The sequence below is a fragment of the Perca flavescens genome, chromosome 3 (assembly GCF_004354835.1).
Source record: "Perca flavescens isolate YP-PL-M2 chromosome 3, PFLA_1.0, whole genome shotgun sequence".
NCBI lineage: Eukaryota > Metazoa > Chordata > Actinopteri > Perciformes > Percidae > Perca > Perca flavescens.
Window position 1 is genome coordinate 7,732,999 of NC_041333.1, and position 17,416 is coordinate 7,750,414.

Below are 17,416 nucleotides of genomic sequence, written 5' to 3' on the forward strand. Positions count from 1 at the left end.
TTGAAGACAGATACAGAAACCAGTGAGCCACTCCAGACCAACACAAGCTTAGGTGTGGTGAGTGGTTTTGGAAAGGAAATATAATATAATAGAGAGATAGAAATATATAGTGTCTTTATATATGAGGCCAGTCAGGAGCAAAGTCAGTGAATAGAGGTTTCTACCATTACACATCTTAGTTATTGAAACCTGGGTCTTACATTCATAGTTGTGGCCATCATTTTTGATAATAATGAGACAGTGACATGAAACAAGATAGAAGAGCAGTCTAAACCTCTAAATATATGTGCGACTGCTCTACCACTGAGCCAACCCTGCCACGTGCAAACCCAAAAGTTACACTGCTATTTACAGATGTTCCTATACTCAAATTTGGACATATCACGTAAGACATACAATACAGTTGAAACCAGATATTTACATACACTTAAAAAAAAACACAAAAACATTTATTTCTTTACTGTCATACATTAAATCAGAGTAAACTTTTTCTGTTTTAGATCAATACACATTAACATATTTTTTGCATTTGTTAAATGTCAGAATCGAGCGAAGGAGAATTTTTCACTTTCATCACTTTAATCAAAGTCAGAAGTATACATACACTTCCTTAATATTTGGTAGAATTGCCCCAAAACTGTTTCACTTGGGCCAAACGTTTTGGGTATCCTTCCACAAGCTTTCTACAATAGTTTGCTGGAATTTTGGCCCACTCGTCTTGACAGAACTATGGATGCACACCTCAAACACAGAGCCTCTTTCTTTGACATCATGGGAAAATCAAGAGAAATCAACCAAAGACATCAGGAAAAGAATTGTGGACCTCCACAAGTGTGGCTCTTCCTTAGGTGCAATTTCCAGATGCCTGAAGGTCCCACGTTCATCTGTTCAGACAATAACACGCAGGTATAAAAAACATGGGAATGTACAACCATCATACCGCTCAGGAAGGAGACAGATTCTGAGTCCCAGAGAGGAACGTTTTTTGGTGCGAAATGTGCGAATCAATCCCAGGACAACAGCAAAAGACCTTGTGAAGATGCTAGCTGAAACTGGTAAGACAGTGTCATTATCCACAGTAAACGAGTCCTGTACCACCATGAGCTAAAAGGTTACTCTTGGAGAAGAAAGCCATTACTTCAAAACCACCATAAAAAGCCAGACTACAGTTTGCAACTGCACATGGGGACAAAAATCTTAATTTCTGGAGACATGTCCTGTGGTCTGACGAAACAAAAATTGAACTGTTCGGCCATAATGATAAACGGTGTATTTGGAGGAAAAACGGCGAAGCTTTGAAGCCTCAGAACACCATCCAAACTGTGAAGTATGGGGGTGGTAGTATAATGTTGTGGGGCTGCTTTTCTGCATAAGGGACTGGTGCACTTCACAAAATAGATTGCATCATGAGAAAACAAAATTTTGTGGATATATTGAAGCAACATCTGAAGACAGCAGCCAGGAAGTTAAAGCTTTGACGCAAATAGGTCTTCCAAATGGACAATGATCCCAAGCATACCTCCAAATTAGTTACAAAGTGGCTTAAGGACAACAAAGTCGAGGTATTGGAGTGGCCATCACAAAGCCCTGATCTCAATCCCATAGAACATTTGTGGGTGGCACTGAAAAGGCGAGTGCGAGCAAGAAGGCCTACAAACCTGACCCAGTTACACCAGTTCTGTCAAAAGGAGTGGGCCAAAATTCCAGCAAACTATTGTAGAAAGATTGTGGAAGGTACCCAAAACGTTTGGCCCAAGTGAAACAGTTTCGGGGCAATTCTACCAAATACTAAGGAAGTGTATACTTCTGACTTTGATGAAAGTGATAAAAAAAATACATACAAATTCTCCCTCGCTCGATTCTGACATTTCACAAATGCAAAAAAAATATGTTAATATGTATTGATCTAAAACAGAAAAAGTTTACTCAGATTTAATGTATGACAGTAAAGAAATAAGTTTTGTGGTTTTTTTTTAAGTGTATGTAAATATCTGGTTTCAACTGTATATAAATCCGGCATTATTTATGCTATTAAATCACATCAAACAAACATTGTATTTCTTGCAAAGTGGGAATATAAATTATACTGACATCAGTTAAAAGGAGAAAAAAGTTAACATGCACAAAATATTCCAATCCATGAATTTATACATTATTTATCAGATATCAAGCGTCTGGAATCAAGGAATGCTTTGGAAGCTGGGATCATCCAAAAACTGGTTTGTGTGTGTGTGTTACATCCTGTGGGTCACTCTCTCTGGGCCAGATGTACGTACATTTGTGAATGTAGCGTTATCAGCACCATGTCCAACCCAGAAAGCACAAGCTGTGATACTTCAGCTTACGTCATATTTATCAAACCTGCAGTTCATTGGGTAATCAGCGCCTTTCTCCGCCCACTATACCGTAAATTGCGCTGTAGCAAAGCATTAAGTACTTGTGCTATGATACAGCTGAGTGCAGACTGCAATATTCCCACTGCTGATGCTAGGACTGTTTGAAATGATGCTGATGCCAATATTTGTAATGTAGCGAAGAGTTTAACAATTGCTGGAATGAAATGTGAATGCTGAGTCGGAGATTCAATGTCATCTTTGATTTCATCCAGTAACTGTAATATTGCATGGCTGTTTAATCTGCAACGCTTAATGATTTCTTGTTCACGCAACTGAAAAAGGATGATCCTTGTGGCTAAAATCCTTTCAGCTCGTCTCCTTGGCCTATGTCTTCGTCTTGCTCGGATTACTGCTGCCATTTCACCACAGGCACATGCGAGGAAACCCGCTTGCGGCTGGTTTATACCTGCTTTTAAGAGGCGGAGAACTTTCACCGCAAAATAGAGGCGCGCACGGTCACGGGCGTTTTTTGTACATACATACGTACGTACATAATTAGGCGCGCTTTACGATTCCCCTCCCATCTCTTTATGGGAAACTCCCACTTTCCCCTTGACCCTCCTGTGAATGTATATGCATGACATAGAAAAGCGCAATTTGCCATTTTCAGTTCGCGCTTTTACCTCAGTGCGGCCTGTTTGTACATACCTCGCCATGCTTTTACGCACAAATATGCCTGAAGTGGGTGCAAAAGTGTTATTACATCCGGCCCTCTGTATCAGTAGGAGAGGTGAAGATGTTAGAGATCTGGCTTAGGGGGAGCAGGGAGTAGCAGGCTGTTTGCCCTTTATTTATTTCAATTGTTAATGCTCACACCATCTGCATCTCCCAATTATTGTACAGGAGCATTTCAAAAGGTTTTGGCAGGAATAATCTGTTACAGCAAAAAGAGTGACGGCACCAACAAAACATTAACTGCACAGAATGTGTAACAAAAGATAAATAAATGTATTAACCCTCATGCCCTCTTCGGTCATTTTTGTATCATTTTTCTCAAGTTTTTTTTTTCATTCTGTGATAATTTTTGCTGTGTTACTTCTTATGGCATGAAATTATGTAGGAATCCTTCTTTTCAGTCAAATTTTTTAAATCCAGTGTTTTTTACTCTTACATGTCTTTTATACTTAAATGATTCATTTTATACCCTCTGGACACCTTCGAGGCAAAAATGTCCATGCACACAAAAACATCATTAAATCATCATATATCAATATTTTTTTCTGCTTTTTTTTCACCAATCACTTAAACAACTTCTAACCTAATCAAAACCACCAAACATTCAATCATTTTCAGGATTTAAACCCTTTAAATGCCAGTTTATGTATTTGAAGTATGTAATTATTAATAAAAAAAAAGACAAGAATTTTTTTTTTTTCCATATAATGAATAATACAGTGAGGAAAATAAGTATTTGAACACCCTGCTATTTTGCAAGTTATCTCACTTGGAAATCATGGAGGGGTCTGAAATTGTAATCGTAGGTGCATGTCCAGTGTGAGAGACATAATATAAAAAAAAAAATAATAAATCACAATATATGATTTTTTTACTATTTATTTGTATGATATAGCTGCAAATAAGTATTTGAACACCTGTCTATCAGCTAGAATTCTGACCCTTAAAGACCTGTTAGTCTGCCTTTAAAATGTCCACCTCCACTCCATTTATTATCCTAAATTAGATGCACCTGTTTGAGGTTGTTAGCTGCATAAAGACATCTGTCCACCCCATACAATCAGTAAGAATCCAACTACTAACATGGCCAAGACCAAAGAGCTGTCCAAAGACACTAGAGACAAAATTGTACACCTCCACAAGGCTGGAAAGGGCTACGGGAAAATTGCCAAGCAGCTTGGTGAAAAAAGGTCCACTGTTGGAGCAATCATTAGAAAATGGAAGAAGCTAAACATGACTGTCAATCTCCCTCGGACTGGGGCTCCATGAAAGATCTCACCTTGTGGGGTCTCAATGATCCTAAGAAAGGTGAGAAATCAGCCCAGAACTACACAGGAGGAGCTGGTCACCGTTTCCAAGGTTACTGTTGGTAATACACTAAGACGTCATGGTTTGAAATCATGCATGGCACGGAAGGTTCCCCTGCTTAAACCAGCACATGTCAAGGCCCATCTTAAGTTTGCCAATGACCATTTGGATGATCCAGAGGAGTCATGGGAGAAAGTCATGTGGTCAGATGAGACCAAAATAGAACTTTTTGGTCATAATTCCACTAACCGTGTTTGGAGGAAGAAGAATGATGAGTACCATCCCAAGAACACCATCCCTACTGTGAAGCATGGGGGTGGTAGCATCATGCTTTGGGGGTGTTTTTCTGCACAAGGGACAGGGCGACTGCACTGTATTAAGGAGAGGATGACCGGAGCCATGTATTGCGAGATTTTGGGGAACAACCTCCTTCCCTCAGTTAGAACATTTAACGATGGGTCAAGGCTGGGTCTTCCAACCTGACAATGGCCCAAAGCACACAGCCAGGATATCCAAGGAGTGGCTCTGTAAGAAGCATATCAAGGTTCTGGCGTGGCCTAGCCAGTCTCCAAACCTAAACCCAATAGAGAATCTTTGGAGGGAGCTCAAACTCCGTGTTTCTCAGCGACAGCCCAGAAACCTGACTGATCTAGAGAAGATCTGTGTCGAGGAGTGGGCCAAAATCCCTCCTGCAGTGTGTGCAAACCTGGTGAAAAACTACAGGAAACGTTTGACCTCTGTAATTGCAAACAAAGGCTACTGTACCAAATATTAACATTAATTTTCTCAGGTGTTCAAATACTTAGTGCAGCTGTATCATACAAATAAATAGTTAAATAATCATACATTGTGATTTCTGGATTTTGTTTTTTTGATTATGTCTCTCACAGTGGACATGCACCTACGATGACAATTTCAGACCCCTCTATGACCCTTGGGAGAACTTGAAAAATAGCATGGTGTTCAAGTCCATTTTTCTCACTGAATGGAGATGGGGAAGAATGGGGGATTCTGGTCTCCATCTAAAAGATTATGAACAAAACTAATTTGAGCACCATTAGTAGCATGATGCCAGGGATACAAGATATGCCATATCAAGAATCCAAAATGTGGCATGTCCAAAAAGTTATTAAATCTTCATATCCTGACATGATTTTTCTGATTTTTTAATGACAAACCTTAATCAACGTTCAATCTCAAAACTACCAAATATTGGATTTTCAGAGATTTTGACCCTTTACATGGGTTTTAATCCTTTGAAGTAACAATTCCAAAGGAAAATCCCCAGTCAAAGGGCCACCATTTCCCACAAAAAATTTGAAATCATAGGCCAGCATGGGGCTTTGATGGTGATTAGAGGCAATTTTTAAGACATCTGTGTTGATGAGCAGCTTTCCTTTGGACACCTTTGACTTACATGCAAACCACATGTTATCTCACTGCCTTTACAGTATATAAACCATGCATTCTGCAGATGTCACCATTTCATATGCCTGGAGGTGCCAGGGTTATACTGGAAATTTTTACTGGTGGATCCGGAGATGGGCCAGGGAAGCGTGAGTCATCCTGGACATGACTGTGGGTTTGTGTGGGGGTCAATTCCTTTGACAATTTACTTCCTACTCACTTGTTGAGGAGCTTCTGAAGAAGAAAGTTGCCCTGGTAGGGACTATCAGAGCAAACAAGCCTGAGCTTCCCCCAAACTGAAGCAGACAAAAGAGAGAGCTGTTTTCTCATCTCTGTTTGCATTCACAACCACCACCACTGCAGTGAGCTACATCCAGCAGCGGGGAAGAAATGTCCTCCTTCTGAGCAGCAAACACCGGGAACCAGCTGTACATCAGGATGAAAAGCAGAAACCACAAATCATCATTGACTACAACCGCTGCAAGGGTGGCGTTGACAACCTTGACAAGGTATGTGATTGTATGCTTTTATTACTACATGAATAGATTCCAGACATAGTCTACTTATTCTCACTGATTGTGATGATGTGTTTGTTTGAGATAAATATGTATATAATATATATTTATTATGATTGCTTATAATTTAAAATACCTATTTCTTGCATTTATATGAAGAATAAATTATATAAATACTTGTGAATGTTGAGGAAGGACATTTATTCATGATCTTTGTTTTCTTGGACATTTTTAGGTGGTCAGCACCTACAGCTGTAGGAGGCGGACCCAACAGTGGCCTCTTGTCCTCTTCTTCAATTGCATCAATGTCTCCGCCTTCAATGCTTTCGTGCTGTTCACTGCTGTGGATCCCTCCTGGAACCAGCAAAAAACATACAGACGGAGGTTGTTCTTAGAGGAGCTGGGGATATCCATGGTGATTGTGCGGAGAAAGCATCCCCCACGTACTCTAGCTGCTGCTGCCATGGTGGTGGAGTTGAAAACCGATGTTGATGCCCTGGCAGAAACCACCAACACCGTCAATGCCTCTGCTGTCGCCAGCTCCACCAGAAGGAGAGGTGTGTGCTGGAAATGACAAGGCCAAAAAGAGGTCTTCTACCACCTGCACCATGTGTAACAAGTGCATTTGTAGAGAGCACCAGGTCATTTGCTGTGAGCCTTGCTGGTCTGCTGCTGGAAATGAAGTAAACTAAATACACACACACACGGCTCTGTAATAAAAATTAAAGAATCTGGTTGAATACTGTAAAAATGTCAAATATAACCATAAATGTTGACATTGCAGAATGCATTGTTTTATACTGTAAAGGCAGTGAGATAAAAACATGTGGTTATAATGTAAGTCAATGGGGGCATTTTTGCCTTGAAGATGTTCAGAGGGAGTATCTGGAATTACATTAAAAATACTAATGCAATCAAATCAATTGTGTTGCTTATCTTTGACATATCCAAGACTCTAATCCCCACCAAAGCCTCATTCCCCTATGATTTATTTTATGGAAAATAATTAATGTTTTGTAGGGTTTTTCATAAATAATTGTTACTTCAAATATTTCAAACTGGCATTTAAAGGGTTAAAATCCTGAAAATGATTAAATGTTTGGTAGTTTTGAGCAATTTAGAAGTTGTTAAAGTGATTTATGAAAAAAAAGCAGAAAAAAATATTGATATATGATGATTTAATAACAGTTTTTTGGACATGTACATTTTTGCCTCAAAGGTGTCCAAAGGGAGTATCTGGAACTATGTAAAAAATACTAATGCAATCAAATTAATTTTGTTGCTTATCTTTGACATATCCAAGCCTCTAATCCCAGGATGAAAAGCAGAAACCAAAGCCCCATTCCCCTATGATTTATTTTATGGAAAATAATTAATGTTCTGTTGGGTTTTTCATAAATAATAATTGTTTAAAGAATAAACGGGCATTTAAAGGGTTAAAATATAATTTAATATTGAATGTTTGGTAATTTAGAAAATTAGAATTTGTTGTGATTTGAAAAAAAAATGAAAAAAATAAATATGATATTAAATAACAGTTTTTTGGAATGTACATTTTTGAGGAAGGAAATTTAGTATCTGGAACTTTGTTTTACTAATGCAATCAAATTTTTTGTTGGTTATCTTTGACATATCCAAGCCTCTAATCCCAACAAAGCCCCATTCCCCTATGATTTATTTTATGGAAAATAATTAATGTTCTGTTGGGTTTTTCATAAATAATAATTGCTTTATAGAATTAAATGGGCATTTCCCTCCTGGAAATCCTGGAGAAAAAATAATATTGAATGTTTGGTAGTTTAGAGCAAGTTAGGGGTTGTTAAAGTGATTTATGAAAAAAAAGAAAAAAATATTGATATATGATGATTTAATAACAGTTTTTGGACATGAACATTTTTTGATGAAGGTGTCCAAAGGGAGAAATCTGGAACTATGTAAAAAATACTAATGCAATCAAATTAATTTTGTTGGTTTGCACAGACATAAAAGCCTCTAATCCCCACCAAAGCCCCACCATATGATTTAAGTGCATTGTGAAAAAGTGTTTGCACCTTCCTCATTTGCTGTGAGCTTTGCATGGTCTGTGTTTGGAACATCAAACCAATTTAAAAGTCAAACAACAAATAAACACAAAATGCAATTTGTAAATGAAGGTGTTTAATTAATCTGGAAAAAAATCCAAACCATGTGAAAAATATTGCCCCATAAATGTAATAATTGGCAGAATGCATTAGCAGCAACAACTGCAAAGGCAGTGAGATAAAAACGTGCAATGAGGCTTTTACAGCGTCCTGGGGAATTTTTGCCTTGAAGATCTTTCAGAATTGTCCTAATTCAGTTACATTAGATTAAAAATACGGCCTTTTTAAGGTCAAACCAAACATCTTGCTTATCTTTTCATATCCAGGACTTTAATCCCCACCAAAGTCTTCATTTTGTTTGATTTCATTTTCGGTGGAAACTAATTGGTGTTTTTTAGGATCATTTTTTGCAGAACCCAAGTTCGTTTCAAATATTTCAAACTGGCAACAGATGGTTCGGACATGAAAATGATTAAATGTTTAGGTAGTTTTGATAGTTCCTTTTAGAAGTTGTTAAAGTGATTCCAGGAAAAAAAAGCAGAAAAAAATATTGATATATGATGATTTACCACCAGTTTTTGGACAGTTGTATAATTTTTTTTTATGAAATGCAGGTGTCCAAAGGGATATCTTGGAACACACCTTCCAAAAAGTTCTAATTTTGTCAAATCGGTCCACAGTTTGTTGTCCCAAAAGTCTTGGGGATCATCAAGATGTGTTCTGGAGAAATTGAGACCCTTTGATTTCTTTTTTATGGAAAATAATTAATGTTCTGTTGGGTTTTTGCATAAATAATTTTTGATTTAAAGGAATTAAACGGGCATTTAAAGGGTTAAAGGCCTAAAGTTATTGAATGTTTGGTAGTTTAGACCTCTTGGAGAAGTTGTTAAAGTGATTTGGGAAAAAAAAGCAGAAAAAAAAATATTGATATATGGGAAGGTTAACAGTTTTTCCATTTTTCCTCGCCATTTGTGGAAATGGCTCTCATGTGGAACTATGTAAAAATACTAATGCTTTCAAATTAATTTATAACCTTTTCTTTGACATATAGATCTCCTCTAATCCCTTTCTCAATTGTTCCTGAATTTCTTATGATTTATTTTATGGAAAATTTTTAATGTTCTGTGGACCTTTTTCATAATTTAATGATGCTTTATAGAATTAAAACAGGCATGGCAATAAAGGGTTAAAATCCTAAAATGAACTGAATGTTTGGTAGTTTAGTATGTTTTAAGAAGTTGTTAAATGATTTTTGAAAAGGGCCAAAAAAAATATTGATATTTGATGATTTAATAAACAGTTTTTGGACATTACATTTTTTGCCTCGAAGTTGTCCAAAGGAGTATTTTGTTTAAATTGGTTTGATAATGCAATCAAATTAATTTTGTTGCTTATCTTTGACATATCCAAGCCTCTAATCCCCACCAAAGCCCCATTCCCCTATGATTTATTTTATGGAAAATAATTAATGTTCTGTTGGGTTTTTCATAAATAATAATTGCTTTATAGAATTAAATGGGCATTTAAAGGGTTAAAATCCTAAAATAATATTGAATGTTTGGTAGTTTAGAGCAAGTTAGAAGTTGTTAAAGTGATTTATGAAAAAAAAGCAGAAAAAAATATTGATATATGATGATTTAATAACAGTTTTTTGGACATGTACATTTTTGCCTCGAAGGTGTCCAAAGGGAGTATCTGGAACTATGTAAAAAATACTAATGCAATCAAATTAATTTTGTTGCTTATCTTTGACATATCCAAGCCTCTAATCCCCACCAAAGCCCCATCTACATATTATTCATTATATGGAAACAATCTTTTTTTTTGTGTTTTTTGTAATAAACAATGAAATACTTCAAATACATTTAAAGGGTTAAAATCCTGAAAATGATTGAATGTTTGGTAGTTTTGATTAGGTTAGAAGTTGTTTAAGTGATTTATGAAAAAAAAGCAGAAAAGAATATTGATATATGATGATTTAATAACAGTTTTTGTGTGCGTGGACATTTTTGCCTCGAAGGTAAAAAAAGTAAGTTTTTTTAAGGAGGGCATGAGGGTTAAAAAGGTAGACGGCTGCACACAAAAGTTTAAGGGAGTATTTATAATATCTTAACTCAATGTCTGTCAATTGTATACCACCAAAGCCCCTCTTTGTACTTTTATGCTCATTAACTTCATGGTCAATGATTGTTAAATCACTGGGCTAACCACTACATGTGCAAACCATACTATAGTGGAGACTGGGTATAGTTGTAACACGGGTCAGTTGTAAAATGTCCAATTTCTCCAATCAGGAACAAGTTTTGAATCACCTGATTCACTCTGAACATGCTCCGTTTAGTCCTTAAAGTGCCCATATTATGCTAATTTTCATGTTCATAACTGTATTTTAAGGTTGTACCAGAATAGGTTTACATGGTTTAATTTTCAAAAAACACCATATTTGTGTTGTACTGCACAGCTCTCACTGCTGCAGCTCATCTTTTCACCTTGTGTTCAGGTCTGTTTTGGCTACAGAGTGAGACATCTTTTCTTCTGTACCATCTTTGATTGCACTTGCACATGCGCAGTAGCTCAGATCGTAGATCATGTCAGCTAGCTCCATAGTAAAAGAAAGCTGTTTCTCCAACTTCGGTCAGTTACAAGGCAGGATTAGCTGGGAGACTTCTAAACAAGGGCACACATGTAGCGCTAGCATGCTAATGGTTGTGGTTAGCCAGCTCCTTTCGGCTAGTGACGTAGAAAGCCGTGCAGATTCTGACCAGCTCACCCAGAGACTGAACGCAGGACACATTCAGAAACCCATATCTCAGTCAAAACAGCATAGATGGATTTTTATTCAAAGTTTCTATGTGTGTGGAAGCACCAGAGACACAAAATAACACCCCAAATCCCAGAAAGTGATTTTTTTCATAATATGGGCACTTTAATACACGTGTGAAGAATAGGGTGACCAGATTTCCCAGAGCCAGGGGCATAGCACAAGATCCTAGGCCCTATGCATAGGCACTCCTGATGGGCCCCCATGTTCCTCAACCCCCCCCAAAAAAAGAAATCAGATCTTATCATCTTTCTCTATGAAGGATACATTTGATATTAACCTATTATCCTAATTGTAAGCTAATATAATAAAACACACTAAGATGTTAATGTTACTTAACACCTTTCAGTCAAAATGGCTAAACATGGTTTGCTTTAATTTTGATATAAGCTCACCTTGTCTGAAATCCAAAGAGGAGGATTAGGGGTCTGTTGCTATTCCACTCTCTGGTGAGACAGTTTCTGAAACTGAGGGCCATGTGTTTCACAATGTTAAGATCTGCTTCTACTACTATACCTGACATAACTATAATGTTGACATGATATGCATCTACCGATGAGCTACCTATGACACTGATTAGCCTATTATTGCTAATTATAGACATTATAGCCTGTTAATTTTAAATTAAACATGTTTCAAATTAGGCTATTATAATGGTGTGTTGTAACATCATTGTTAGTGTAGTGTATCTATTTAGCCTTTACCTCAGATTACATGTATAACCAAATTATCAATTTGAAAGTGTATGTTCTGCTCTTTCAATGGGTTGTCTCAGTCCGGTCGCGAAGATATTCAAGCAGTTTAGCACCATGGATTTCGTTTTCTAGTTTGTGCTCACCTTTCTATGAAAAGAAGTCAGTTACCAATTGTTTCCCCCCATCTTCTCTCTTTCTCCTGTCTTTCCTTTCTTTTTTGGTAGCATGATTTGGCTTTCTTTGAGAAAGACATTTCTACAGCAGAAGTTTGCGCTTCTCTGTGAACCATCACCTTATTGTGGTGGAGAGGTTTGTGTGTCTCTGTGAACCTGAGGGCTGTGTTGTCTGGAGCTTTGTGCTCCTGGTAGGGTCTCCCAAGGCAAAGTGGTCTCAGGTGAGGGGCCAGACAAAGAATGGTTCAAAAACCCTATGGAAAACAAGGTAGAAATGGAGTGACCCTGCCGGAGGAGGAAGCCGGGCCCCCGCCTGGAGCCAGGCCCAGACGGGCGGGCTCGTCGGGCGAGCGCCTGGTGGCGGGTTTGCCACGGAGCCCGGCCGGGCACAGCCCGAACAAGCTACGTGGCTCCCATCTCTCCAGCCCATGGGCCCACCACCTGTGGGAGGAACCGCTGGGGTCGGGTGCGCTGCCACATGGGTGGCAGTGAAGGTCAGGGGCCTCGACGGACCAGACCCGGGCAGCAGACGCTGGCTCTGGGGACGTGGAACGTCACCTCTCTGTGGGGGAAGGAGCCGGAACTGGTGCGGGAGGTGGAGCGCTACCGGTTAGATCTGGTGGGGCTTACCGCTACGCATAGTCTCGGTTCTGGAACCATACTCCTGGATAGGGGTTGGACTCTTTTCTTCTCCTGAGTTGCCCAGGCGCCGGGCGGGTGTGGGGATACTCACAAGCCCCCGGCTGAGCGCCACTACGTTGGAGTTTACCCCGGTGGACGAGAGGGTCGCCTCCCTACGCCTGCGAGTTGTGGGGGGGAAAACTCTGACTGTTGTTTGTGCATATGCACCAAACAGGAGTTTGGAGTATTCGGCCTTCTTAGAGACCTTGAGTGGAGTCCTGCATGGGGCGCCAGTGGGGGACTCCATTGTTCTGCTGGGGGACTTCAACGCACACGTGGGCAATGATGGAGACACCTGGAGAGGCGTGATTAGGATGAACGGCCTCCCTGATCTAAACCAGAGTGGTTGTTTGTTGTTGGACTTCTGTGCTAGTCATGGATTGTCTATAACAAACACCATGTTCGAACATAGGGATGCTCATAAGTGTACCTGGTACCAGAGCACCCTATGCCGAAGGTCAATGATCGATTTCATAATCGTTTCATCTGATCTGAGGCTGTATGTTTTGGACACTCGGGTGAAGAGAGGGGCAGAGCTGTCAACCGATCACCATCTGGTGGTGAGTTGGGTCAGGGGATGGGGGAAGACTCTGGACAGACCTGGTAAGCCCAAACGTGTAGTGCGGGTAAATGGGGAACGTCTGGAGGAGGCCCCTGTCCGACAGACTTTCAACTCACACCTCCGGCGGAGCTTTTCGTGCATCCTTGTGGAGGCTGGGGGCATTGAACCCGAGTGGACAATGTTCAAAGTTTCCATTGCTGAAGCTGCGGCGAGGAGCTGTGGTCTTAGGGTCTTAGGTGCCTTAAGGGGCGGTAACCCACGAACACCGTGGTGGACACCGGTGGTCAGGGAAGCCGTCCGACTGAAGAAGGAGTCTCTCCGGGATATGTTATCCCGGAGGACTCCGGAGGCAGTTGCAGGGTACCGAAGGGCCCGAAGGGCTGCAGCCTCTGCCGTGAAAGAGGCAAAGCAGCGGGTGTGGGAGAAGTTTGGAGAAGACATGGAGAAGGACTTTTGGTCGTCACCAAAGTGCTTCTGGAAAACTGTTCGCCACCTCAGGAGGGGGAAGCGGGGAACCATCCAAGCTGTGTACAGTAAGGATGGGACACTGTTGACCTCAACTGAGGAGGTAATAGGGCGGTGGAAGGAGCACTTTGAAGAACTTCTGAATCTGACTAATACGCCCTCTATGTTAGAGGCAGAGCTGGAGGATGATGGGGGATCATTGTCAATTTCCCAGGCGGAGGTCACTGATGTAGTCAAACAACTCCACAGTGGCAAAGCCCCAGGGATTGATGAGATCCGTCCAGAAATGCTCAAGGCTCTGGGTGTGGAGGGGCTGTCCTGGTTGACACGCCTCTTCAACATTGCGTGGAAGTCTGGGACGGTGCCAAAGGAGTGGCAGACTGGGGTGGTGGTTCCCCTTTTTAAAAAGGGGGACCGGAGGGTGTGTGCCAATTACAGGGGTATCACACATCTCAGCCTCCCTGGTAAAGTCTACTCCAAGGTGCTGGAAAGGAGGGTTCGGCCGATAGTCGAACCTCGGGTTGAGGAGGAACAATGCAGATTCCGTCCTGGTCGTGGAACAACGGACCAGCTCTTCACTCTCGCAAGGATCCTGGAGGGAACCTGGGAGTATACCCAACCGGTCTACATGTGTTTTGTGGATTTGGAGAAGGCGTATGACCGGGTCCCCCGGGAGATACTGTGGGAGGTGCTGCGGGAGTATGGGGTGAGGGGGTCTCTACTCAGGGCCATCCAATCTCTGTACGACCAAAGTGAGAGCTGTGTCCGGGTTCTCGGCAGTAAGTCGGACTCGTTTCAGGTGAGGGTTGGCCTCCGCCAGGGCTGCGCTTTGTCACCAATCCTGTTTGTAATATTCATGGACAGGATATCGAGGCGTGGTCGGGGTGGGGAGGGGTTGCAGTTCGGTGGGCTGGGGATCTCATCGCTGCTCTTTGCAAATGATGTGGTCCTGATGGCATCATCGGCCTGTGACCTTCAGCACTCACTGGATCGGTTCGCAACCGAGTGTGAAGCGGTTGGGATGAGGATCAGCACCTCTAAATCGGAGGCCATGGTTCTCAGCAGGAAACCGATGGAATGCCTTCTCCAGGTAGGGAATGAGTCCTTACCCCAAGTGAAGGAGTTCAAGTACCTTGGGGTTTTGTTTGCGAGTGAGGGGACAATGGAGCAGGAGATTGTTCGGAGAATCGGCGCAGCGGGTGCGGTATTACATTCAATCTATTGCACTGTTTCGTTCCTACCCTCACCTATGGTCATGAAGGCTGGGTCATGACCGAAAGAACGAGATCCAGGGTACAAGCGGCCGAAATGGGTTTCCTCAGGAGGGTGGCTGGCGTCTCCCTTAGAGATAGGGTGAGAAGCTCAGTCATCCGTGAGGAGCTCGGAGTAGAGCCGCTGCTCCTCCGCGTCGAAAGGAGCCAGTTGAGGTGGTTCGGGCATCTGGTAAGGATGCCCCCTGGGCGCCTCCATAGGGAGGTGTTCCAGGCACGTCCAGCTGGGAGGAGGCCTCGGGGAAGACCCAGGACTAGGTGGAGGGGATTATATCTCCAACCTGGCCTGGGAACGCCTCGGGATCCCCTAGTCGGAGGTGGTTAATGTTGCTCGGGAAAGGGAAGTTTGGGGTCCCCTGCTGGAGCTGCTCCCCCCGCGACCCGACACCGGATAAGCGGACGAAGATGGATGGATGGAAGTTTGCGCTCCACCAGATGCTCAATTGAACTAACAAACAAAAAGTGCAGATGGACTAAACCATTTGGCAAATTAGCAAAGGGTGGGGGAGACCTTAGATAGTCTTTTTTGTATACAAAATGTAGTCAGTCAATCAACCCAGTTATTCAGCCAATATACTAACTTTACATTTCATCTGACATGCATTATGAAATTTGATTAGGAAATGAAAACATCCAGGTAAAATAAAATATATTCCAGACTTTTCAAGGGCCCTCTCTCCCCTTGGGCCCTGGTAATCAGTATCGGTTTTACCCCCAGTCCGACGCCCCTGCCCGGAGCTAAAACCGGGACACTTTGCGCGTGACTGTAGTGCTTGTGCATGCACACGCTTTTTAACGAATGTGCCAGTCCAGGTCAGACATAGACACTGACAGAAACTTCATTATTTTGATCGTAGGCTCCTCATCTAATAATAAGTGTTTTTTCCCTTTAAAATTAACAAAATTGCAGCAACAGCCTTTTTCAGTTTAGTGTGAGATTTATGATGAGATTTTTTCTAAAAAAGATTCTTAAAAGTGTTATTTATTCCAATAACACCAAAATAATTAAAATGATTTATTGAAAATTTAAATTAAATTAAGAGACCGTTTGTCCTCTAGCCGAAAGGGGGCGAGGGACTGAGAAGTTGTTGATGTTCAAATTCTTTGGCTAAGTCCTGGATCTTCACAATCCTACCTACAGCACCTTTAAGATCAATAAAATTAAATATTGTTTATTGTGTGTCTTTATGCAGGTTGTTAGTGCTAATATTTTAGCTGTTAGCTGTAACTAGTCAAAGGGGTGGTAGAATGAAAAAACGATTTTACCCTGTCATAGTTGAATAACAACAGTTTGCTGGGTAACTAGGACATACATAGAACCTCAAAATCCCGTTGACACCTCTTTCCTCAGCAAATCTCACAATTTGAAACTGCCTCTGAAAACGGGCAAATCTCAACGAACTAGAGCCAAAAAAGGAGGAGCCACTGAGTTGACGTCAACTCGGTGGCTCCTCCTTTTTTGGCTCTAGTCTATCTTTGTTACGCCCCAACATTTACATAGGCTACACCACTGACCTGAGATCAGGTAGTCTTCTGAATAGGTCGCGCAGATCTCAGAAAATGTTCATCTGCTGTTTTACCACTAAATTCACTTCTGTGAGAAATCAACTATTTAGAGGTCAAATATGGAGCGTTTTACGAAAATTGATGGCTGAACCGGTGCTCGATACCCACGCAAAGTCACCATTTCTGGGTAAGTGGACTACCAAACGCTGCTGCCCTGACAGAGCTCCAGAGCCCGCAACTCCAATCTCTTACCACAGGTTCCAGTTAATCTTATAATGGATATGTGTATTGTTATTTAAACAAACTATCAGGGAAATAAACGCCTCTTGTCCACAAGTGAGGTGGATGGAGCTCTATCAATGAGAGCTAGCTAGCTTGCCTCCTCCTAACAAGACCTCTACAATTCACAAAAATTAGCTTTGTTAAGACCTTAGGGAGCTGTGATATACATGTCGTGATGAAATTCAAACTGTAAATATACAATAGTTAAGCCGAAAGTGTAGCAACGATCTTTTCCCATAGGATTAAATGGGACACATAGCCTAGCTAGCAGCTCCTCCTAAGGACACCCCTAAAATTCACAAAAATGCATAAAATTGAAATCGGACACAATTGTTAGCTTTATAAGACCTTGGGGTAGCTGTAATATAAGTGGCGTGACGAAATTCTAACTGTAAATATACTCTAGTTATGCCGGCAACTGGCAGCCGGCCAGATCCGAGCCCCGAGCGTAAGTAACCGAGAAACGGTGACTTTCACCGGGTATGGAGGTTGCCACTTCATCAGACTGTGTGGAGCTCCTAAAGTCCGACAGTTAGTTGTAGTTAAGGGCCTAATAAAATAGCATTCGAGCAATTTTC

General features: G+C 41.3%; 1 protein-coding gene across 2 annotated transcripts in view; it reads left to right on the forward strand.

Annotated features, from left to right (window-relative positions):
* The window catches only part of LOC114552389 (RNA-binding protein Musashi homolog 2), a 354,101-nt gene that overhangs the window by 173,150 nt on the left and 163,535 nt on the right, over nucleotides 1-17,416 (forward strand). The gene's annotated exons all lie outside the window — the stretch shown is intronic.